At 44.5% G+C, this 27,029-nt stretch overlaps 1 protein-coding gene across 5 annotated transcripts in view; it reads left to right on the top strand.

The window, feature by feature from the left end:
- LOC120916523 (galactoside alpha-(1,2)-fucosyltransferase 2-like) overlaps positions 1-27,029 on the top strand; it is a 221,176-nt gene that overhangs the window by 176,908 nt on the left and 17,239 nt on the right. For 2 of the 5 annotated variants that reach the window (XM_040327538.1, XM_040327539.1), the window contains one exon: positions 6,382-6,478. The exons of 1 other annotated variant lie outside the window; for it this stretch is intronic. The gene's annotated coding sequence lies outside the window, so the exon portion shown is untranslated. Of the gene's footprint in view, positions 1-6,381; positions 6,479-24,093; positions 24,209-25,376; positions 25,539-27,029 lie in introns of those variants that run through there. 2 more of the 5 variants (XR_005743992.1, XM_040327540.1) reach the window with 2 other exon arrangements.

Below are 27,029 nucleotides of genomic sequence, written 5' to 3'. Positions count from 1 at the left end.
GCCGTTCGTGAAAGAATCCCAGTGCGCATGCTCGAAATTCCGCCGCAAATCGTCATTGCTTTCGACGTGAACGTAAATTACGTCCAGCCAAATTTGCGAACGACTTACGCAAACAACGTAAAAAATTCAAAATTCGGTACAACTATAATCCTTTCACTGTTATGTTACTCCCTGCACTTCTGCCTCCAGTTGTCTCCTTCTCCATTTCTCCTGCCTCCCTGGTCCCCGGCCGCAGCAGGATCCCAATGGGGCGTCCAGGCCAGGGATAGCTCCGGCCAGACGTAGGTGTGCAGTGCATTTCCCTGTCTGTGTCACCACAGTGCCTATAGATTACTCACTTATACACGCTTGTTTATCTGGTATCGCTCTGTGTATGTGTTATGCTGTACCGATTGGGTTACTCTCTTTTGGGCTCCTGATTCGTTGTTTTCTGTTCTGTATTATATCTGTCAAAAAATTTCTAATAAATACTTATTGAACCTAAAAATTCAAAATTCGACGCGGGAACGACGTCCATACTTAACATTGCGTACGCCTCATAGAAGCAGGAGCAACGTTACGCCGGAAAAAGCCTTACGCAAACAACGTAAAAAATTCCGCCGGGCGCACGTACGTTTTGACGTTGCTTCCGCCCTGTTTATGCCATGGAGACAGGTAGGGGGCCATCTTGCCCTCACTCGTATCCATGGCAAGCAGCGTGAAGGACCCGATCGCCTCCGCCCCTGCCGACGGCTTCGGTAAGCGGCGGAGGGCGTTATCCTGCTGCCGATAACGGTGATCTTGTGGCGAATCCGCCGCGGAGACCACTATTATCGTTTACAGAACCGGCCACGTTAAAGATGAACATCTCGGTTGTGGCAGCAGCTGCTGCCGTTACCGAGATATTCATCTTTAGAGTGATAATATATATGTACGTGAGCTGATCCTTAAGTGGTTTTTAATATAGGCTTACCTGTAGCATAAAGTTGTAAAATAGGGTTTACAACCACTTTAATATGACATTCTATTCCATATAAGATAATTGGTAACGCACAAGATGTATGAGATGTCAGCGCATGTGGGGTTATTATTGTAGTTTATCCGCTCGTGGGGAAGACGATCTGCTCACTGGTTAGGATGGATCGGCAGCTGATGGATCTGGTTTGCTGGCAGCTCCCAGCATTTTCAGCCACTCAGGACGGCGGGGTACATCACTTCCGGGTGGAAAGAGAGCAGAGAGGAGCGTGCGTTTGGAGTATGCATGCTCCTTCATCAGGCTATAACTACATTATTAACCCCACATATGCTGACATCTCATACCTCTTGTGAGTTACCAATTATCTTATATGGAATAACATGTCCTATTAATGCTGCACTTAGATGGCGCTGCTCTCCTTCTGTCTTTTTCTCTTAGCAATGTCCTGAAAGTCTGGCTTTGACATATGTAAATTACCTACACCTATAGCAAGGAGTGATGATTCAGCTGTGCATGCATAACACAATGGGGGTTATTTACGAAAGGCAAATCCACTTTGCATTACAAGTGCACTTGAAATTGCACTTGGATGTGCAGTCGCTGTAAATCTGATGCCTCGTACAGGCGGACCGTTTCCAGCGGACATTCCTCCTCCGGATTTTGATCTGATGGCTTGTACACACCATCAGATCAAAATCCCAGCGGAAAACATACGCAGTGACGTGCCGCGCCGTCGCTGCGACGATGACGCGGCGACGTGCGCGACCCTGGAAGGTAAATACTTCCACGCATGCGTCGAATCACTTTGACGCATGCGAGGGATGGGGATCGGACGGACTTATCCGGTGAGTCTGTACAGACGACCGGATAAGTCCGAAGGACAGATTCCAGCGGATAGATTTCTTAGCATGCTGGAAGTGCAATCGCTGTAGATCCGAGGGGGACATGCAAGGAAAATAAAAAAACAGCATTTTAGCTTGTACATGATTGGATAATAATATCAGCAGAGCTTCCCCTAATTTCAGATCTACCCCTCAGATTTACAGCGACTGCACTTCCAAGTGCAATTTCAAGTGCACTTGAAGGGCCAGATTCATGTAGAATTCCGGCGGTGTAACGTATTGCATTTACGTTACACCGCCGCAAGTTTTATGGGCAAGTGCTTGATTCACAAAGCACTTGCCTGTAAACTTGCGGTGGCATATCGTAAATCCGTCCGGCGCAAGCCCGCCTAATTCAAATGGGGCGTGTATCATTTAAATTAGGCGCGTTCCCGCGCCGAACGTACTGCGCATGCTCCGTTTTGATATTTCCCGCCGTGCTTTGCGCGAAATGACGTCGCACCGACGTCATTTTTTAAACGTCGACGTGAGTTACGTCCTTTCTATTCACGGACGACTTACGCAAAAAAAAAAAAATTGAAATTCGACGCGGGAACGACGGCCATACTTTAACATGGCAAGTCTAAAGATAGGCCACGAAATACCAGCTTTAACTATACGCCGGGAAAAGCCGACTAGCAACGACGTAAGAGAATACGACGGCCGCGCGTACCTTCGTGAATCGCCATAAACAGCTAATTAGCATACCCGACGCGAACTCCACCCAGCGGGCGCCGAAGTATTACACCTACGATCCAAAGGCGTACGAAGCTGTACGCCTGTCGGATCGAAGCCAAAAGCCGTCGTATCTTGGTTTGAGGATTCAAACTAAAGATACAACGCAGCAAATTTGAAAATACGCCGGAGTATCAGTAGATACGCCGGCGTACTTCTTCTGTGAATCTGGCCCGTAGTTTGCACTTGTAGTGCAAAGTTGATTTGCCTGTAGTAAATAACCCCCAATATGCGTATGCTAACGCATGCACATTTTAGCCCTGCTTCACACTGGTGCGCTTGGACATGCGATTTGACATGTCAAACCTCATGTCAAATCGGCGGCATGTGCGCCGATTTCGAAAATATGTTTCTGTACTACTTTTTGCGATTTCGGCCCGCGATTTACATTGACATCTGTGCAGAAACTGTACAGATGTCTCTGTAATCGCAACCTAAATCGGGACTGACAAGTGGGAGTGAAATCGTGCGAGTTCAGCTGAACAGTAAGGATGAGCTCCGGCGTGTTCGCACACTCCATGTGCAGAGCCCGCCAGGAAGGCGGCACCGCGCTGCGCTAATCACAGGCAGGGAGACATTATCCCGATGCTCGCCTGCAGAGATCGGAAAATGTCTTCCTGCCTGTGATTAGCGCAGCGCGGTGCCGACTTCCTGGCGGGCTCTGCACATGGACTGTGTGAACACGCCGGAGCTCATCCTTACTGAACAGCTTCATTCCCACAGCCAAGTGTGAACCTGGGCCAAAATGGGCTCATGATGCATGAAAAATGCACCTTCACTTTTTTGATGAGTCTGTTTTCTTGTCCCTACCAAGAAGTTACTTAAAGTGGTTGTAAAGGCAGAAGGCTTTTACTGCATTCAGTAAAACCTTCTGCATGGACAAAGCCCCCCCCCCCCCCCCTAAATACTTACCTGTATCTGATCTTGATCCAGCAATGTGAAGCAGCAGCGGGAGCTAATGGCTGTCAATCACAGTCAGTGATGAGGGAGCTGTGCTCGGGAGCGAGCACGCACGAGTGCCCCCATAGCAAGGGGCTTGATATGGGGTTTTCCAGAAGGGGGGGAGGAGCCAAGAGTGCTGGCGAAGGACTCTAGAAGGGGAGGATTGGGGCGGCTCTAGGGTTGCCACCTGTCCAGGATTCACCCGGACAGTTCGGGTTCGGAATCATGTATCCGGGTTTCAGACTTTCTGAAACCCGGACACAATATTTAGACTGGACTAAGGACTGGACTCTTTCATTGTGCCCAAAGCCAGCACTAACAATACCCCCCCAACACACACACACAGATGGGAGAGGAGAGAGGGCTCGATCTGCTCCACTGCCTCCTGCCCCTACCCCTCTGTGTCTGCCCACACTTCAATCCCCAGGGCTGTGCCTTAGAAAAGGAAAGTGGGGGCCACAAATTTGAAGTCCAGCAGCCTCAGATACATCTAGATGAGAGGTGCTGACTGCCAAGGGGTGAGTGAGCTCACCATCCATCCCAGTCTGTGACTGAAGTCTCCACCTTCTCTCTCCTGCCTCTGAGTTAGTACACTAAGGTAAATCAGGGTTCTCAGAGCACCCCTTACATCAGTTTCCCTTTACACCAGGGGCCACAGTGTTCCCATTTATATCAGAGTCTTCTCCATACATCAGAGTTCTCAGTGTTCCCCCCCCCCTTACATAAGGGTTCCCGAAGCATCCCTTATGTTAGAGTCCCCAAAGTTCTCCCTTACATCAGAGTCTGCAGAGTCCCCCCTTACAGTGAAAGGGATTTCTGTGGATTCAGATGTAAAAGGGAACTCTGTGGACTCTGATGTAAAGGGGGACTTTGCTATTAACTTCATATGATTAGAAATGTTATTTAAAGCGGTGGTTCACCCTAAAAACTACTTTTTTTTTATTCCACTGCCCCCCACATTACAATCTGATTAAGGCTCTTATTATTTTTTTCATGCTGTACATACCTTAGTACAGCATATTCACCCGTGCATCCGGGTTGCGAGTCCCGCGGGAGTGGGCGTTCCTCACATGTGTGTGATTGACGTTTTGCCCAAAAACGAGCTCCCCCCCCGTCGCGTAAGCTGCGTCACGATTGGCGAAAGGAGCCGGACGGCGATGCGCATGCGCAGTATAACGCCGACTCGCCGTTCGGCTCCTTTCGCCAACCGTGACGCGGCTTACGCGACAGGGGGAGCTCGTTTTTGGGCAAAACGTCAATCACCAGCATGTGAGGAACGCCCACTCCCGCGGGACTCGCAACCCGGGTGAATATGCTGTACTAAGGTATGTACAGCATGAAAAAAATAATAAGAGCCTTAATCGGATTGTAATGTGGGGGGGCAGTGATAAAAAAAAAAGTAGTTTTTAGGGTGAACCACCCCTTTAATAGCAAAATATATGTATAGTTTATACCAGGGGTCTCAAACTCAAATTACCTGAGGGCCACAAGACAAGTTTTCATATGCCATGGGGGGCCGCATGCAAACTTTCAAACTTCAAAAACAACAGTACTGGTGTCAGCGAGCACATTATTAACCCCCAGCACTGGTGTCAGCGAGCGCATTATTACCACCTGCACTGGTGTCAGCGAGCGCATTATTACCACCAGCACTGGTGTAAGTCAGGGTTTGACAAATTTGCTTGGAATCTAGGAGCCAGCTAAAAAAGTTAGGAGCCAGAAAACGCACCCCGTCCCGACAATTTTGCGTGCAGAAGCGAACACATACGTGAGCAGCGCCCGCATATGTAAACGGTGTTCAAACCACACATGTGAGGTATCGCCGCGATTGGTAGAGTGAGAGCAATAATTCTAGCTCCTCTGTAACTTAAAACATGCAACCTGTAGATTTTTTTATGAAGATTTTAAAGGGTAAAAAAGTTTGTCGGCATTCCACAAGCGGACACAATTTTGAAGCGTGACATGTTGGGTATGAATTTACTCGGCGTAACATTATCTTTCATAATATTAAAAAAAATGGGGATAACTTTACTGTTGTCTTATTTTTTAATTAAAAAAAGTGTAATTTTTTCCCAAAAAAGTGTGCTTGTAAGACCGCTGCGCAAATACGGCGTAACAGAAAGTATTGCAACGATCGCTATTTTATTCTCTAGGGTGTTAGGATAAAAAATATATATAATGTTTGGGGGCTCCAATTAGAGGGAAGAAGATGGCAGTGAAAATAGTGTAAAATGACATTAGAATTGCTGTTTAACTTGTAATGCTTAACTTGTAATACCAACGGCCACCACCAAATGGCGCCAGCTCACAACTGGTGGTAATAACTTGTAATACCAACGGCTCACCACCAGATGGCTCCAGCTCCAAAAAAAAAAAAAAAAAAAAATTTTTTTTTTTTTTTGCTCCCCTCACTTCCACCCTGCCTGCGGGCCATTTATAACTGGTCAGCGGGCCGCAAATGGCCCGCGGGCCGGTACTTTGAGACCACTGGTTTATACTATAAACAAAAAAAATTGCAATGCGCCTCTAAAGTGTTCGGGTTTGATTTGAAGAAAAGGTGGCAACCCTAGGCGGCTCTGTTCAAAACCATTACACAGAACAGGTAAGTGTAAAATATTTAATTAAAAAACAACAACAAAGCTTTACAATCACTTTAAATTTGTTTGCGTTATTTTTTTTTTTTTTTTTTCTGCTAATCTTGTAGACAAAGGTGAGCTAAACATAAAAGGAGTTTTCCTTGTTCTGCAGGGTTCGTTATCTCACAAGGAAGCAGGAAAGGCAGGTTGTTACACCCAGAATGTCACTGTCTCATAGTTCTGCTTACCTGTCACAGGTTGACTCACACGCCTCTCTACTTTATACCGGCAGGTAATTATAGAACAGGTGCTCTCTCTAGCTGCATAGAGGGAACCAGTAACATCGTAGAAGACGCACGCAGCGAAGGAAACGTAGCGTAGTACTGCAGGTGGGTTCACTTATATATTCTTCTCTCTCATTGCGCCTAGGTCTATCATCTATCAATTCAGGGAATAACTAATTGCATTCTGGGGACAGGAAGACTTTTATTTTTCCTGCTGAAGCAAATTGGAAATGCGTCATAGTTTATTTATTTTTTTGCCTTTTCCCAGATCAACTGTGGTTATAACATTCTGTATATGCAGGTTTTTAATTTATTTTTTTGGTTGAATTAGATGGACTTTTTTCAAGCAGACTAACTATGTAAGTAGCTATGGGCCAGGCGGCGCAGCGTAACGTAACCGATTTAGGTTACACCGCCGCAAATTTTCTGGCTAAGTGCCCGATACACAAAGCACTTACCTGGAAATTTGCGGCGGTGTATCCTAAATCCGTCCGGCGCAAGGCGGGCCGATTCAAATGGGGCGGGTACCATTTAAATTAGGCGCGCTCCCGCGCCGGACGTACTGCGCATCCTCCCGACGCAAATTTCCCGACGTGCTTTGCGCGAAATTACGACGCACCGACGTTTTGTGAATCGCGACGTGAAAAAAAGAATTGCGCCGGAAAAAAAAAAAAATTCAAAAGCGACGCGGGAAAGACGGGTATACTTTTACATGGTGAACTAATTTTACACTTTGTAAAAGGTGCCCTATCTTTGCGACGGCAAACTAACACTTACACAAACTAACACCTAACGACGGGAAAAAGTTTTGTGGATCGCCATAACTGCTAATTTGCATACCCGACGCTGGTTTACGACGCGAAATCCCCCCAGCGGCGACCGCGGTACTGCATCCTAAGATCCGACAGTGTAAGTCCATTACACCTGTCGGATCTTCTGCCTATCTATGCGTAACTGATTCTATGAATCAGTCGCATAGATAGAAACAGGGATACGCCAGCGTATCAGCAGATACGCCGGCGTATCAGCAGATACGCCGTCGTATCCCTTTTGTGAATCTGGCCCTATGTAACAAAATTGCTCATAATCATTGGGTGACAGGTTTAGAAAATAAGACGCACAACAGAATTAGTGATACAGGTTTGAATACTGTTAAAGGAAACTAGGAGATTATGCGCTATTCATCCATGAGATAGCTTGGAGGCCGATATGTGTTTTATTAGTTAGTATTATAGTATAGATAACGAAAATCTTTCCTTATCTATACTATAATACTATACCAGTGAGCCGGTAACAATGGAACAGTGGATTATTGAAAGACATTCATTCATATCTTTATAAGTAAGCCTCTAAGATTAAAGTGGATGTAAACCCCAAAAAAATGTTTGATGTCACAATGTAGAGTATAATATTTCCTATCATCTGTGCCCAGTCTTGACTCTTACCACACAGAGTTAATCCAGCTCTGAGCAATCCTCTTTTATTGTCCAGTGAAAATTAACAGACTTCCAGATAAAACCCTGTCTAAATACAAAGGGCCAGATTCACGGAAGAGATACGACGGCGTATCTCCTGATACGCCGTCGTATCTCTGAGAGTATCTATGCGGCTGATTGATAGAATCAGTTACGCATAGATAGCCCGAAGATCCGACAGGTGTAATTGACTTACACCGTCGGATCTTAGGATGCAATACTTCGGCCGCCGCTGGGTGGAGTTTGTGTCGTTTTCCAGCGTCGGGTATGCAAATGAGCTTTTACGGCGATCCACAAAGCTTTTCAGCTTCGTTTTTTCTCCGTAAGTATTAAGTTGCATGTGTAAAATTAGGGCTGCTTTTCCAAAGTGTAAACTGTTTACACCTTGTAAAAGTAGACCCTTCTGTCCAGCGACGCGTTTTTTTTTTTGTTTTAATTTTTTTTTTTTTCGCCGTATCTTTTTTTTTCCCGACGCAACTTTATTGACCCGGCTCGATCCACAAAGCTCGGCGTAACGTAATTTCGCGCTATGCACGTCGGGAAAATGACGTCACGAGCATGCGCAGTACGGCCGGCGCGGGAGCGCGCCTAATTTAAATGGGAATCGCCCCCATTTGAAGAGGAACGCCTTGCGCCGGCGGAATTTAAGTTACACAGCCGAAAATTTCTAGGTAAGTGCTTTGTGGATCGGGCACTTAGGTAGAAATTTTAAGGCAGTGTAACTTAAATGGGAATTTTTATGTTACGCCGGCTCTTTGTGGATCTGGCCCAAAGTCCTTTCCTCTCTCCTTGCTTTGAGTGACAGGTTATTTACATATCTAGCTTGGACATGTTTATCATATGTTATGTTATTTTTATCATAATATGAGGTGATCCACAGGTCATTGTATATTACCAGGATGTGTTATGTGGGGGATGGGTGGATTTCTCACTTTTTATACTGTGGATCACCTCATATTATGATAAACATAACATAAAATATGATAAACATGTCCAAGCTAGATATGTAAATAACCTGTCACTCAAAGCAAGGAGAAAGAAAAGGACTTTGTATTTAGACAGGGTTTTATTTGGAAGTCTGTTAATTTTCACTGGACAATAAAAGAATAAAAGAGGATTGCTCAGAGCTGGATTAACTCTGTGTGGCAAGACTGGGCACAGATGATAGGAAATCTTATACTCTACATTGTGACATCAAAAAAAAAAATGTTTGGGTTTACATCCACTTTGATGCCCCGTACACACCATCACTTTATGTGATGAAAAAAAACGAAATTTTCTGTGAAGTAAAAAACGACGTTTTTGAAACTTCAAATTTCAAAGACGAAGTTGCCTACACACCATCGTTTTTCTCACAATGTTCTAGCAAAGCGAGGTTACGTTCTCACCACTTTTTCCATTGAAGCTCGCTTCTGGGCATGCGCGGGTGTAAAAACGTCTTTTTAAACAACGTTTTTTGTTACACACGGTCAATTTCTGTGAAGTAAAAAACGACGTTTTGAAAAACGACACATAAAATTGAAGCATGCTTCAATTTTTTTTGGTTGTTTTTTACAAGACATAAAACAACGTTTTCCCCCACACACCGTCAATTAAAGTGACGTTTTTAAAAACATCATTTTTTTTTCATCACATAAAGTGATGGTGTGTACGCGGCATGAGGCTGGCTGGGTATCCTTTGATACTCTCCCCTATACAGTAAAACTTTGGATTGTGAGCATAATTCATTCCGGAAACATGCTTGTAATCCAAGAGAATTTCCCCAAAAGAAATAATGGAAACTCAGATGATTTATTCTACAACCATGTTTATGGGTACCCTTCAGTTTATAGTCCATTTAAAAAGATTATAGCAATGTGATAGGTTGTGTAACCATAAAATGTCCATCCACAAATGGCAGCCTCCACAAGGAGATTAGAAGCAAAAACCAGCAGGAGCTACAGTATTTAAAGAAGAGAAGAGAGGCGCCTCTAAGTGTAGCAATGTGGTTACATTTAAAGCGGTGTACCGGACACAAAAATTAAAAGCCAGCAGCTACACAATACTGCAACTGCTGGCTTTTAATAATAGGACACTTACCTGTCCTGGAGTCCAGCGATGTCGGCACCGCAGCTGATGTTTCCATCACCATTGCGAGTAAGGGAACCCGGCAGTGTAGCCTTTCGGCTTCACGCAGGGAACCCTACTGCACATGGACCGAAGCCCGGACTCCTGAAAGTGGGAAAGGATACCTGTCAAAGACAGTTATCCTGTCCCCCCTCCCCCTGAAAGGTGTCAATTGTGTCACCGGAGGGGGGGGGGGAATCAGATGAGCGGAAGATCCACTTTAGGGTAGAACTTTAATGAAGGTACAATATTAAGCAACTCAAATGGTTAATGATTAAAAGAGGCACATGTAAGTATGCAGGCATCCGGGGTAAAGCGATCCACGTAGACTGTCCTCCTCACCACCGGCTCTCATCGATATCAGTCTGCAAGACTGGGAAGACTACCCTGCAGTAGAGCGATCTGAAAGTGAGGCTTGACGTGCTCATGGATGATGTCAATGGTGGTGTGGAGGATGTTCTATGTGGACAGCTTTACCCCAACTACTTGCATACTTAGATGTACCTGTTTTAATCATCAGCCATGTGAGTTGCTAAATGTTGTACCTTCATTAAACGTAACCATATTCCTAAATATAGAGGCACCTCTCTTCTCTTTTATACTTAGTTGTGACATGACGCTATTTGTATATCAAGACATTGCTTGTTTATCGAGTCAAAAGGGATACAAAAAAATAGCTTGTCTTGCAAAACACTCTCAGACCAAGTTACTCTCAAACCAAAATTTTACTGTGTGTGTGTTTATATATATATATATATATATATATATATATATATATATATATATATATATATACACACACACTGGGCTAGATTCACATAGATCAGCGGATCTTTAGATCCGCGTGATCTATGTGATTTAAGATCCGCCGCCGCAAGTTTGAGAGGCAAGTGGGTAATTCACAAAACACTTACCTCCAAACTTGCGGCGGCGGATCGTAAATCCCCCGGCGGAATTCAAATTCTGTGGCTAGGGGGAGTGTAGCATTTAAATCAGGCGCGTCCCCGGGCCGATTTAAATGCGCATGCGCCGTCCGCGAATTTTCCCGGCGTGCATTGCTCCCAATGACGTCGCTAGGACGTCATTGGTTTCGGCGTGAGCGTAACTCGCGTCCAGCGCGTTTGAGAATCGGCGTACGCAAACGACGTAAAAAAAAAAATTTGACGCGGGAACGACGGCTATACTTAACATTGGCTGCGCCTCATAGAAGCAGGGGTAAGTATACGCCGGGAAAACCGTTACGTAAACGTCGTAACAACACTGCGTCGGGCCCGCGTACGTTCGTGAATTTGCAAAACTTGCTTATTTACATATTTCTCAGTGTAAATCAGCGAGAATGCCCCCCGCGGCCATTTTTAAATTGCAGTTAAGATCCGACGGTGTAACACAATTACACCTGTCGGATCTTAGGCATATCTATGCGTAACTGATTCTGTGAATCAGGCGCATAGATACGACCGGCCTAAGTCAGAGATACGACGGTGTATCAGGAGATACACCGTCGTATCTCTATGTGAATCTGGCCCACTGTTTATACTGTACTGTTTTCTAGAGCCGACATTCGGCTCACTTGTAATAGCAACCGGAGTGGCTAACCAGCCACTTAGTCGCTGTTACAAGCAGCGGCAGGGGACTTGGGGACTTCAGGGGAATTTTAGTTATCACAGAGACTCTTTTATTATCCTTTTTAACAGAGGGACAATTTACATTGACTGCTTTCACCCACTGTTTTTTACCCACATTTCTACAGCATTTTGTTATTTACACGTTTATTTATTGCACGTTTTTATCACCTTCCGTAATAGGGTGTTATTTGTAGTGATATTTCTCTTTAGCGCAAGATCACCTTTGTATTTAAATTTGATTGTGTGTATGGTGAACACTATTAGATCTTGCAGCTTTTGAGTTTTTTATCATTTTTTTCTGTATTATTCACATTCACTATTTACTCACAGTAGCGCGAAAGACCTATTCACATTTTATATTTTGTTAGCTACTAGACTCATGACCTCCTTGTAGCCACTCATGAGTTTTTCAATAAGCGTGTCACCCGGAAAATCTTTGCCACAATTAGAGACTGAGGATAATAGAGGTTTTGTGAAGTTCACTGTGAGGGGCCAGTAAATGTCTAAGATTGAATAGGCTTGAAGCCCTGTGCACACGGCCCAGAATCTCATCAGGAAAAAAACGTTGTTTTTCCTGACAAGATTCTTGGCAAAATTCTCTTGCCGGCCGAGTGAACACACATTCCACTCAAAAGAACCGCCATTCTTTTGAATGGCACGAACGTGGTGACGTCATCGACTACGACGAGCATGCGCTTGTCACATTCAATGCCGTCGCCGCCATTTTGCTTCACCCTACCTATGTCTTGGAAGCTACCGCGCATGCGTCAGGCCTCGTACAGACGAGAGGATATCCGGCGGACCGTTTCCAGCGGACATTCCTCCTCCGGATTTTGATCTGATGGCTTGTACACACCATCAGATCAAAATCCCAGCGGAAAACATCCGCGGTGACGTGCCGCGCCGTCGCGGCCACGTGCGCGACCCTGGAAGGTAAATACTTCCACGCATGCGTCGAATCACTTCGAATCACTTTGAAGCATGCGAGGGATGGGGATCGGGCGGACTTATCCGGTGAGTCTGTACAGACGACCGGATAAGTCCGAGGGACTGGATTCCAGCGGATAGATTTCTTAGCATGCTAAGAAATTTTTATCCGCTGGAAATCCGTCGGCTGGATTTTTATCCGCTGGAAAATGTCCGCTCGGGCCTACACACGACCGGATCTGTCTGCTGGAACTGATCCACGGATCAATCCCAGTGGATAGATCCGGTCGTGTGTACGGGGCCTCAAAGTCATTTTGAGCATGCGTGGGTTTCCATGGAGAGGTAAGTATACACACGCTCAGGTTTCTCGGCAGGAAAACACTGCCAAGAATCTCACAACGAGAAAATAGAGAACAGGTTCTCTTTTTTTTCTCGTTGACATTCTGGGCAGTTTTCTTGACGAGAAACCTTAAAGCCTCGTATGAACGGATGGTTTACTCGGCAAGAAAGCTCTGCCAGCAATTTTCTTGCCAAGAAAACCGTGCGTGTGTACGAGGCTTGATTCTGAAGTAGACAGTTGATCAGGGATAGCTGGAGCTTCTAAGATTTGTCTATGCAGCAGGCTTGTACATAGTAGTAGAAGATGTGGTGATTAGATAACTCGAAACGAGTGGAGAGCTCTCTGAAGGGTTTCAGGTTGCCAGAATCCAGCTCAAACAGTGAGGAGAAAACTGATGGGTTTCTACAAAGGCTTCATATTGCATACCTTGTGGGAACATGGGGTTGCCTTGGATGGATAAATATATGGATATAAATGCGGAGAGTCCCATCTTCTTCTGGATTTCCCTCCATGCAATTCACTGTATCTCAAAGCCGTAAATTGTGTTGAAGATTTGGGGGTGGTTAGAAACTTCAGTTTGCTATGCACAAGGGCTGCCAATGGTCACATATAGTTACATAGTTAGTCTGGTTGAAAAAAGTCTATCCAGTTCAACCAATAAAATGCATTTTGATCTTTTGATGGTAAATCTGTTTTCTTGAAACAGGACCCATTAACCTGAAAGGACCACCAAGTAAATACTGTACCATTTAGAGCTTTTAATGGCATATTACATTTTTTGCATGTGGCACTAAAAGCACCCATATTCCATCACTCTCATTTACTTTTCTTAAGTGTGGAGCTAAGTATTCAATTACAACATTTACTTGTGTGCACTTTAAATTCTAAGCATGTAATTATCTAAAATTGACATTTCAGTATAATCAAATTTTAATTGGGCTGTGCCCTGAGATCACAGCATCACCATTTTTTTAATTACTGAGGATATTAATGAGGGGATTATGGTTGTGAACAGGCAGCATCCCAACAATTAGAGGTGGGATCATTGGGAATGCGGGTGTGATATGGGTGGGATCGCCCAGAAAGTATGCGTGATCTGGGGGAAATGACGGGAAAAAGGATGTGATATGGGTGGGCCAAAGGTGGCGGTGACAGTGTACCTGGGACTGGGATGAAGATGTTGGCAAGAAATGTACAGAACACAGGTCACACACAACATACCCAACACAAAGACAACACATTGACTTAAAAGACTTGCGGAGTTCAGCAGATTCACAGCCTGCTCAATACACATAGGGGTTGATTTACTAAAGGCAACTTGAAAGTGCACTTGGAAGTGCAGTCGCTGTAAATCTGAGGGGAAGATATGAAATGAGAGGAAGCTCTGCTGATTTTATCATCCAATCATGTACAAGCAAAAATTATGTTTTTTATTTTCCTTGCACGTTCCTCTCGGATCTACGGCGACTGCACTTCCAAATGCACTTGTAGGGCAAAGTGGATTTGCCTTTAGTAAATAAACCCAGGTCCCCAGTGTTACATAGTTAGTCAGGTTGGAAAAAGTCCATCTATTAACCAATAGAAAAAATAAATAAATAATATAAATAAACAAAAAACCTTTTACACAGAAATTTATACCCACATTTGATCCTGAAGACAACAAAAACCTCCTTAAGAAGCATGGAGTAAAAAAAAAATCTTACTGATCCCCTAAGTCAGATATTCCCTGCATCAACTACCCCTACTGCTGTACACAGCACGGAGCAAAACACAATACAGTGCAACCACAGTACAGAACACAGCGCTCATAACATACAAAGAACAAAACATAACCAGCATATAGGGCACCAATTATCAAAAAAGGATATCGGGGAATTGGAGAAAGTACAGAGAAGGGCAACCAAACTGATAAGAGGCATTGAGTTGCTGAGCTATGAGGAATGTTTAGCTAAACTGAATTTATTCTCTTTTAAGAAGAGGCAAATAAGGTTAGACATGATCGTCATGTATAAATACATAAGTGGTCCATATAGTGAACTTGGTGTAGATATATTTACTTTCAGGTCATTATGGAGGACAAGGAGGCACTCTTTACACCTGGAGGAAAACAGATTTAACCGTCCCATACCTAAAGGCTTCTTCACAGTAAGAGCTGTGAAATTGTAGAATAGACTCCCTCAACCACTGATTCTAGTCAGATCAGTAGATTGCTTTAAAAAAGAGCCAGATAAATTCCTAAATGCACAAAATATAACTGGATACTTATATTTAGCAGTAGTAACACCAGGGGTAGTTGATACAAGTGAATCTCCTGTGGGAGATTGAAAGCAAATTGGATCAAGCTTTTGTATTTTTTTATTTTGCTTTTGTCTGGATCAGCTTTGTGTATAGGACTGTATATATGGAGATGTTCTGTTTGTTTGAATGAACTAGATACACTTTTGTGTGTTTTTTTTTTTTCAACCTACGTAACTACATTATATTGTCAAAAGTATTGGGACAAAAATAAAGACATGGATGACCACGTTTGGGGTGGAGGAACTTGACTGGCCTGCACAGAGTCCTTACCTGAACCCGATAGAACACTTTCGGGCTGAATTAGATCAGAGAATTCGAGCCAGGCCTTCTCATCCAATATTAGTGCCTGACCTCACAAATGCACTTCTGGAAGAATGGTCAAACATTCCCATAGACACTCCTAAACCATGTGGACAGCCTTCCCAGAAGAGTTGAAGTGGTTATAGCTGAAAAGGGTGGGCCAACTAAATATTGAACCCTACGGACTAAGACTGGGATGCCAATAAAGTTCATGTGTGTGTAAAGGCAGGCACCCCAATACTTTTGGTATTATAGTATTATTAGCTCAAAGCTTACAAAACATAGAGTGCATACAGCACAAAATACACACAGTTAGGCTGGCCATACATGGTTCCAATTGAGATTCAAAACATTAATGGGCAGGCTGAATGTACCAAGTTGATCGATCAATCAACTTGGGTACAACCAGCCTGCTGGATTCTCTTGCTATATCCGCTAACGATAATCACTGCCTTCCCCCAGGAGAAGACAATGGCCCGTCTGTGTTGATGGGGGAATCGAGCAAATGTCTTTACTGCAACCAGTGGTTTCAGGAAATAAATTTGCTCTGTGTATGGCCAGCCTAAGTAGTATACACAGCATTGAGTGCAGTCAGTATATACAGAAGATACACAGCACAGAGCACACACACCATAATCACACTCACTATACAAAAGAACAGACGCCACACACAGTATAAATAACATTATAGACAATACTGAAAATACACGGCATTCACAGCACACCAAGGACACAGATTGGATATTGCATTCACAGCAGAAAACTCTCTATTTAGATTACCAAGTGAACAAAAAGACGTTTTTTCAGTTATCAAGGTTGGCTAACTTGTTATCTCACAATAAAACAATTCACCCTGAGCAAATGAATATTACAACATCGTAATGTTAAACCCTAACATATATGTGCCACAATAAAAATCTTTAACGTGTCACGCCTGTTGAGAAATAAAAAATGTAAACATGTATGGAGTATAGTAAGTTGAAGTGTAGTATATAAAAATATATAAAAATATTTTATTTTACATCCTTACATAATTGGTAAGGTTAAAAAAAGAAACCAATCTATCCAGTTCAATGAGTGTATGTGTTTATGGCACTACCATTTAGAATCGCCATTTAGATATTTGTATATTGTGATCTCTTTTCAGCACATCCTTCCTAAGGACTGGTGACCAGAACTGGACAGCCAACTCAAGATGTGGCTGACCAAAGTTTGTAAAGTGGCAGCATTATAGTTTTTTCTCTTAAATTAAAGTGGAGTTCCAACCTGAAAAAAAAAAAAAATCACCAACAATCTACAAAAAAATTTAATTTTTTTTTTGAAAAAAATATATTTTACTTACCAGTAATAGCGGTTGCTATGCGGAAGTTCCTAATCTGTCTCTTCCTAGTCCTCGGCAGGTCTTCTTCCTCATCCTATTCACGGTGTCTTCTGGGTAATGGGGCACGCTGCCTTCTGGGAACTGTGTGTATCCCAGAGAGCAGCCGCCCATTCAGAAAACATTTCGAGACTCGGTAGGTAGGAAACAGGCAGTGAAGCCGCAAGGGCTCCTAGGACAGGTAAGTGTCCTTATTAAAAGTCAGCAGCTACACTGTTTGTAGGTGCTGACTTTAAAAAAAAAAATGCGGGTGGAATACCGCTTTAATACCCTTTTTAAAACATGCTAATAGTCTGCTAGCTTTGTTTGCTATAGCTTGGCATTGCATGCTATTGTTGAGCCTGTGATCTACTAGGACACCCAGATTCTTTTTACATCCTTGATTCCCCCAGAGGTTCTACTCCTAGCGAGTAACTTGCATTCATTTTTAGCAGTAGTAGTACATAACTTTAACATTTTCTACATTAAACCTCACCTGCCATATAGCTGCCCAACCCTCTATTTTAACTAGGTCTTCCTTATTATGTCCTGTTGTTTTACTTTATTTCATTACAGTAACTTATATAGCACTTATATAGTGCTGTCAATTCACACAGAGCTTTACATATACAGTATATGTTGTGAAGTTATTTCCATGCTTAGTTTTCTATCATCACAGTGATACTGAACTATTTATTCCAACCTCTGTATCGTTTATGAACAAGTTATGCCGCGTACACACCATCACTTTATGTGATGAAAAAAAACGACGTTTTTAAAAACGTCACTTTAAATGACCGTGTGTGGGGGAAAACGTTGTTTTATGTCTTGTGAAAAACGACAAAAGAAGGATGCTTCAATTTTATGTGTCGTTTTTCAAAACGTCGTTTTTTACTTCACAGAAATTGACCGTGTGTAGCAAAAAATTACGTTTTTACACCCGCGCATGCCCAGAAGCTAGTTATGAAGCGAGCTTCAATGGAAAAAAGTGGTGAACGTAACCTCGCTTTGCTAGAGCATTGTGAAAAAACGATGGTGTGTAGGCAACATCGTTTTTGAAAATTTAAGTTTCAAAAACTTAGTTTTTTACTTCACAGAAAAATAGGATTTTTTGTACTCACCGTAAAATCCTTTTCTCTGAAGTCTTGGATTACAAGCATGTTTCCGGAATGAATTATGCTCACAATCCAAAGTTTTACTGTATAGGGGAGAGTATCAAAGGATACCCAGCCAGCCTCATGCCCCGTACACACCATCACTTTATGTGATGAAAAAAAAATGATGTTTTTAAAAACGTCACTTTAATTGACCGTTTGTGGGGGAAAACGTTGTTTTATGTCTTGTAAAAAACAACCAAAAAAAATTGAAGCATGCTTCAATTTTATGTGTCGTTTTTCAAAACGTCGTTTTATACTTCACAGAAATTGACCGTGTGTAGCAAAAAACGTTGTTTAAAAAGACGTTTTTACACCAGCGCATGCCCAGAAGCGAGCTTCAATGGAAAAAAGTGGTGAACGTAACCTCGCTTTGCTAGAGCATTGTGAAAAAACGATGGTGTGTAGGCAACATCGTTTTTGAAAATTGAAGTTTCAAAAACGTAGTTTTTTACTTCACAGAAAAATAGGATTTTTTGTACTCACCGTAAAATCCTTTTCTCTGAAGTCCATGGACGGACACAGCTCCTTAAATCTTGACAAGTGGGTTATGTTCCCTGTTTACAGGAGAGGACTAGGCAGAAACATGTTAAATAGTTAAATACATGTTACATTAACAGAGTTGAACAGCCCCGCCCAGGGGGCGGTCCCTCCAGACATAACCCTCCTCACTGCAGCTTGCAGCCTCAGTTCGTAACAAGCAGTACAAACCTAAAAAGGAGGGGTGGGAGCTGTGTCCGTCCATGGACTTCAGAGAAAAGGATTTTACGGTGAGTACAAAAAATCCTATTTTCTCTTATCGTCCATGGACGGACACAGCTCCTTAAATCTTGACAAGTGGGACGTCCCCAAGCAGTGTCAAAAAACGAGGGGTGGGAAATATATCAGTAAAAACAATTTTAACTTCACCCCAAAACAAGCAGAGCTCCTCAACGGAGGAGGTGCAACTTTAAACAGCCGCCGGCAAAAACTAGCGGCTGAAAAAAACATCATAGGATGCACTCACAGCAACCATGTAAATTCTGGAAAAAGCGTGAACGGACGAGCAAATCGCCGCCTCGCACACCTGTGAGACCGACGCATGATGTCGGGAAAAAAAAAAAAAAAAACCCAGGAAGCACCAATTGCCCTGGTCGAAAGTGCCGTGACCGGAAAGGGGGGCCAGCCCTTAGGAGCATAGGCCTGTATGACGGCCTGCCCGATCCACCGAGAAATGGTGGTCGACGAGACCGCCAGGCCCTTTTGTGGACCAGACACCGACACAAAAGAGAGTCAGAAGCTCCGAAATGGAGCCGTAGTAGGCTGGTATACCCGCAAAGCGCGTACCACGCCTAAAGTATGAAAGGCCGAAACCTCCTTCGGAAGAAGGGAAGGTCGCGGGCGCACCATCACCTAATCCTTATGGGGGATCAAGCATGGCGGCTTGCAAGACAAGACCGCCAACTCAGAAACCCCTCTAACAGAGGTAAAGGCCACTAAAGGGGCCACCTTCTGAGATAGTGTCAAGAGAAAATCTCTCTGATGTTTCCAAAAGGAAGGTTCCTGAAGAACCGAGAGCACCAGAGTCAAAACTCATGGGGGAAGAGATGGGCCAAGAGGGGAAAGTATATGACAAACCCCTTGCACACAAAAAAAGGGGACCCACCAGGGAACGGGCCGCAAAAAGGCCACTAAAAGAACACAGCCAAGGCTGAAATCTGCCCCCAAACGGTGCTTTAAGCAATTTTTAGATCCAATCCAAGCTTTAAAAACAGCAGGACCCTGGACATTGAAAGTACGCCCGTGGACGTCACTCCATCCCTTCGCACCAAGAGAGGTGCGACGGTAGATCCTCCGGAAGAAGACTACGGTGCCCTGTTGAGATGACCGAGTCAGACAGACCCTGGTCACCTAAAGTCTGGCTTCCAATAACCATGTTAAGCAAGTCAGTGACTGTACAACAGGAGGAAGTATGGGACCTTGAGACAGGAACCTCCTGCCCTGGCAATCGCCAGGGTGCCTCCGCTACCAGGCGCCCGATATCAGCGTACCAAGGACGCCGAGAGTAATCTGGAGCGATTAGAATCATCGGGATCTCCTCAGCATCCACTCTGTGGAGCGGCCGAGGAAGCAACTACCATGGAGGAATGGCAAAAAATCACCGATACAGACAACACAGGGCCACCAGCGCGACTGACGCGTCTGTACAAGATCACTAGACCTGGCCACTAACTGACACCCTTGCGGCGGAGACAAGCTGCCAGGAGATCCATGCCATGTGAGGCTCACCTCCTGCAAGGGAGCCGAAACACCCCAAGCACAAAGACCAGTCGCCCTGGTCCAGCATCTGGCGACTCCAGTAGTCTGCCTGCCGGCATACCTGATGGTAGACTGAAGCCACGGCCGTGGCGTTGTCCGGCTGAAACCAGATTGGTCGACCACAAGGAGAAGCATAGCCTGATCGCCTAAAATAGTAGGACAATGAACAGTAGACAGCACCTGGTATTCCCAGGCGGTCTTCCACCAGGCACTAGCCAGGCCCGACCCTGGGTAGCTACCGAGACCAGACACATTCAAGGAGGTGTGGTCATAGGTCCACGCAAGTCCAGCGACTCAGGGCCGACTGGACCCCCCAGTTTTGTGAACCTCCAGGTTCACAACCCGTGAGCTGGCATTCGTCGTAAACACCGACCACTGGAAGGAAGGAACAACTTCCCGGACCGAAGAGTCGGGAATCTCTGTCACCAACTCAGAGAGACTCTGACTAGGTGGCGCACAGGAATCTAATGATTTCAGAGACAAGAGATTTTTACCACCTGGACAGTAGTTCCACTGGAAAACCAGGGTGTGGAACTGGGCATACAGTACCACCTTGAAGGAGGCTACCCACAGACCCTGAACCAGCAGGCGCCCGGAGAGAAGACCGATTACGTGATGCCAATACCTTCTCCGCAGACTGAAGAGTCTGCAATTTCTCCAGGGGAAGAAGGACCTTTGCCACTGAGGAGTCTGGATCAACACTAGATACTCCAACGCTGAGTCGGAACCTAGCATGCCCATAATTTGAACCCTGGGTCGCACACATGTAGGGCAGGCTTGCTGCCACTGAGCTACACTTTCTGGCCTAAACGTTTAACATCCACCCGAATCTTCGGAGGGTCTGAATGGGAATAACCTATCCACTAGGTCGGAGACAGAAGCTGCTCTCAGAAGAAAGTCGTCAAAGTAGCCAATGAGGCAAAGCCTCGCTGTCCCAACAAAATTCAAATAAGTGCGAGCTCCTAGCTGAAAACCCATGGTGCTGACGCCAGATCAAAAGGGAGGGCCACAGGCTGACAGAGACCCTTCTCTCATCACAAAGCACAGAAAAAAACACTGTGACATGTGCAAAACGGGACATGCATGTATGCGTCCCTGATGTCCGAGGACGTCAGGACATCCCCCGGATGAAGCGCAGCTACCACCGAACAAATGGATTCCATGCGGAACTACCCGACGTTCACAAAGGTATTTAGGGCCTGAGGCCCATAGAAAACCCCAAAACTCTCGTCCTGCAGGAAAGGTAAAATTACCTTGCAGCTTAGCAAATCCCACACTGCCCAAGGCAGACCGACGTGCCGGGAGGGGAAGACACAAGGACAGAACTTTGTTCTGTGGATAGGAGGAAACCCTATCTAGTACTCCGAAGAGACCACCTCGCAGACCCACTAGTCGGAGAGCAGGGAGGTTTCACTGAATTGTGAACCTGCAAGCCGCCCCTCCCACCTAGAGACAGGGAGGGAAGGCTATATACATTGGCAGGATTTGGGTGCCGGCGTGATCGGCTTATGCACCCAGGGACAGATTAGTCCCCCAGCTGGGCCTTTGACGGCCTGGGAGGGTTGCCCCTAAATAATACACACACATAGTGTGTATGTATATTATGTAGGTGTATGCACACATGTCTTTGGAGGAAACCCGAGTACCCGGAGGAAACCCACACAGACACAGGGAGCGACAATGCAAGCTCCAGGCAGATTGGCGTCAGTGTGCAGATTTGAACCAATGACTCTTTTGCTGCCAAGTAATGGAGTTAAGCACTACACCACCGTGTGCATAAAACCATTCTGAAACAGACGCCCTGGATAACAAGGGCGCAGCATTCAATGAAGCATCACAGACCTATATGAGGCCCTGGACCAGCTGGTCCGCTAGGCTAATAACCTCAGGAGAGAGTCGGTGCTCCTCCACTGTCTGGTGCAAAATGCTCACTCTGTGAGTTGTATACAGCACTAGGGGTCAGGACTACTCCAAGATGGCCGCCGAGCGTTCAGAACGCGGCCACAGGAAAAAGGCCAGCACAATGTAAGCTGCGCCATAGCGTGGCTACGACAAAATGGGCGCCAATGGGAGTTTTCAATGTAATTGAAAAATCTCCCAAAAAAATAGCGCCAGCGACCACTGAGACCCCAGTGTAGTGGCCACAATAGGCCGCAAGCCAGACCCCAGCATGGTAAACATGGAACGGGTCAGTACTTCGGATCTTCTATCAGTCAGATCCATACAAGTAGGGGTTCCCGCCCGGCGGTGAGGGACTACAAAAGCCCTCAGTGGCTTTTCTCATTCCGCATCTCAGAAGTTATCAAAGAAGGGCACAGAAGGAAAAAACCTACACAGCGGTCTGATTTGTGTGATCCAAAAAAGACCGAGCCCTCAGCGGAAACCCAGCTGCACTATGCAGCTTAGGAGAGTCCCTTGCAGCAGTAAAAAGCGCACCCATAAATGCCTTATTCTGCCTTTTTTTTTTTTTTAACTAGGTACCTAGTCCATGGCTCCATAACAGAGCATTCCCCAGGGGATAACGGGGGAAGGGGGCACTCTTTTACCGCCCGCCCGCAGTCCACCCCCACCCTGGCACAAACTGTGTCCAGGACTAACAATAAAAACTCTGTGGGAATCACAGGTGCTAACACCTGCTGCCACCACCAGCATGTGGGGAAGGACCCAGATACTGACTCCAATATTTACATATAGTGTGTATTATAATATGCACACCTGTCCATACAAATAGACAAAAGCTCCTAGAGCCCTATTCAGGGCCTCTCACCCACTTGCTGCGCTGACCAGGGGTAACCAGGGGACTCCCTCAGGAGGAGACTGCACAGCGCTGCCTGTGAGGAAAAGAACCGTGAGGTAACTTTTGCAGGGACCTGTGTTTAAACAGGAAAAGCCTCATAGGGCTGTTTTATTTAAGGACAAGTCACAGATACAGCATAAAAAGCAAAACCATTACAGGTGTCACCAATCAGTCAGCGTCTGCTGAAGTATAATCATAAACATCTGTGCTCATCACAGGGCTTTTTACCTCACAGGAAAGCCCAATACAAAAAAGAAAAAACACAGGCCAGATAACAGTCCCCTCAGGAAGGCCCCCTCCCCCCTGACAGCGGCAATGTTAGCAATGCAGCAAGGGAAAGGAGCAGGGAAGTAAGGGGAAGGGACCCCCGAACCCCAGGAATGCCCAGCTGTACCAACCCACCGAAGCAGGAGGGACTGTACTTACCCGTCCAAGCGAGGACTCGCTGACGCATTCCTGACAGACCTACAACCGCAATGGAGGTAGCTGTCGGCCCGGTCCACTGTGATTGAGACAACACCACAGCTCAGTCATATGTGGACCTCGGAGCAAAGCTCACCGGCCACCTCAAGAGTCATGAGGTATGGCGTGGCAGACCAAGCCTCTTTGCAAAGGTGTGCCCACGCTTGCTGGTCGGACTGAGTAGACTACAAGGATCTATAATATCCAGCCTGTCTCTCAGCCAACAGTTGAAAGAAGATTCTTCAAGAAAAAGTAAAGTAAAATAAAATAAAATTTCTCCTCAGGGCGCTGGGCCCAAAGGGAGCCATACGTCCTTCTCCTTTGCTAGGCAGAACGAAACTGAGGCTGCAAGCTGCAGTGAGGAGGGTTATGTCTGGAGGGACCGCCCCCTGGGCGGGGCTGTTCAACTCTGTTAATGTAACATGTATTTAACTATTTAACATGTTTCTGCCTAGTCCTCTCCTGTAAACAGGGAACATAACCCACTTGTCAAGATTTAAGGAGCTGTGTCCGTCCATGGACGATAAGAGAAATGACGTTTTTTTTTATCACATAAAGTGATAATGTGTACGCGGCATTAGAATTAGTCTGAGGGCAGAGCGATGGAGCACCCCACTTGCAACTCCAGACCATTCAGAAGATACATTATTTATCAGCACCCTCTGGACACACTCCTGTAACCAGTTTTCTATCCAGGTACAAAATGCCAATGACCTCCATTTGCAAATTAAGCATTTATGGGGTACTGTATATAATGTTTTGGAGAAATCCAAGTCTACAGACCTTCCTCTCTACAGATTACAGTGCACTTCCTCATACAATATCAACACATTGGTCTGGCAAGAACAATCTTTCATAAATCCATGCTGGTTGCTATTAAAGCGGGGGTTCACCCTAAAAAAAAAAAATTTCTCTATCTACCATCCATTCCAGCATACTAGCGTCAGCTACAGTATGCCTTTTTTTTTTTTTGGCGCTGTACTTACCGTTTAATCGTCCAGTTTTGTTTCAGACTCCGGCGGGGAAGTAGGCGTTCCTATGAAGAGGGGAACATGATTGACGTCCGGCTATGGCACGTCACGCGTTCAGAAAATAGCCGAAATAGGACTCGGATATATACGGCGCCTGCGCAGTCAGTCAGCTCCTAGTCTGTGCGCAGGCGCCGTATAGTGCTGTGAAGCGCCGAGTCCTACTCCGGCTATTTTTGGAACGCGTGACGCGCCATAGTCGGACGTCAATCATGTTCCCCTCTTCATAGGAACGCCTACTCCCCGCGGGAGTCTGAAACAAAACTAAAGGATTAAACTGTAAGTACAGCGCAAAAAAAAGGCATACTGTAGCTGACGCTAGTATGCTGTATGGGATGGTTCAAAGATGTTTTTTAGGGTGAACCTCCGCTTTAATACTATTTTCATCATCAAATTCTTAAATATAGTTCCTTATCTTTCCTTCCAATAGTTTACATACTATTGATGTTAGGCTGACTGGTCTGTAGTTTTCAAGTTTTAAGTCTTTTTTGAACACTGACGTCTCTTAGCCACAAGGGTACATTTCGTGCTGTGTTAAGCCAGCCATAGATGAATCGAAAATTTGGCCTGTTCAGCAACCCACTGGTTGAACAAAAGAAAATAAACCTGCATGACCTGCCTTACTAACAATGCAGTCTTGTTTATTATACCCCTCCTTTTCCATTGGATAAACTGAGGAGAATAATGTAATTCATACAATTGCCTTCTTCTTGACATTTATAATTAACTTCCTCTGATTATCATCTATAGGGCCAATATGCTTTCCACCTTGCCTTTTTATTATTAATATAGTTAAAACATTTTTTTTTTTTTTTTCATAAACTCTTTATTTTCAGAAACAGCATAACAATTCCACAGATCAACAGTTCATAACCGTAACATACCATTCAATATGAAGCAAGCTAATCACATGGTTAACAAGACGTGTCTTTAGAAATACTTCTGTGTTGAAGTATCATTACATTATATAATGTTATATTAAATCTACTCTGTGAACAACAGCGAGCAACACCGTTTCTCCTTTTTCTATAATTTTCTTAAAGTGGAGTTCCACCCATAAATATAACATTACATCAGTAGTTTTAAAAAAAATGTCATTAGTCCTTTACGAATTTTTTTTTTTTTTTTAGATGCCTTCAAAGTGTTGTTGCTAGGCAGAATAGTTAATCTTCCCACTTCCTGCACCTAGGTGCTTAAGCTTCCTTACCTACACCGCACAGACTCCTGGGAATGTAGTGGGTGTAACTTTCCAGAAGTCTGTGCACTCCCCAGTCTCAAAGAATCATGTGACTTGGACAGCACAGGTGCTGAAACCTGATCTGACACTGCTTGTACAGCACTGAGCATGTGTCAGGCTGAAATCCAGGAAGTCATACAGTCTGGCTTCATGATGCCCACACTTAAGATGGCCCCAGTCAATTTCTATTTTATAAAGTGTCTAAATGCTGTAACAACCTAACAAAACGGACCTTAGTTTACAGACTAACTTTACTAGAATACATTAAGCTTGTGTATTACAGGGGTATTTATATTTAAAAAGTGAAATTGTGGCCGGAACTCCGCTTTAACCAAGCAGAAGCCTAGTTAATTCCAGGAGGTAGAAAGAAGGTAGAAATGAAAGAGAGAGAGAAAAAATAGGGGATGAAAGAAGGTAGGGAGGAGAAAACAAAAATCGGGGGAGGGGAGACCCGATCGCTCCTCATGTAAATGAAATAAGGGGTCCAGACTTTCCAATACTTCTCATCTTGCTCTTTCAGCACCATGGTAAGGTTCTCCATTTTAATTTTGTGAAAATAGTGCAGCGCTGCGTATCTATAAATCTTATATAAACAAATAATTATAAATTCCATAAAACAAATTATGAAAAAAAAAAACAGTTCATATGTAGGTTTCCAAAGCTGTCACCGCTGTGAAAAATCCTATTTGAATGGATCCGATATTCAGTGCACACCACCACCTGCTAAAATGCCTGCTCACCTCAAGGATGAGTATAAAACTCATAGACAGATCACTCCTCGTGTCCACCACGATCAATCCACTTTACCAATAGTAGTAATTCCTACAGTCCCCAGACTGCACCTCTGTGTGGGTAATCAACGTTTGAATTGTTTCCAAACAACACCTTCCTCCATTCGCTTTTCAATAATCAATTCCACTTACGTATCCAGGGGTTAAGGACATGAAACAAAAAACACAAGTACCATAGTGTTCTCTGCTTTTAAATGTATTAAAAGAGCCCCCCTAAAACATTGCACTTACAAGAAATAGCAATAAAAACAGCATGTATCAAATCACCAGCTCATTCACCGCAGATCTAGACTCACGGTGCTTCGCCTGACATCACAGATTCGACTCCTCCCCTCTAAACGTGTGTCAGCCTCTCATTGACTTTCATCAGTAGGCCAAGTAGGCCAATGTGTGAACCCAGCCTAAGTCCTTGAAATAATTTTTCCTCTAACTTTGTCATTAGTGCCAAATAAGTACCGTGA

Source organism: Rana temporaria, chromosome 10 (genome assembly GCF_905171775.1).
Source record: "Rana temporaria chromosome 10, aRanTem1.1, whole genome shotgun sequence".
In the NCBI taxonomy this organism is placed as follows: domain Eukaryota; kingdom Metazoa; phylum Chordata; class Amphibia; order Anura; family Ranidae; genus Rana; species Rana temporaria.
This window is presented reverse-complemented; position numbering and strand designations above follow the sequence as displayed.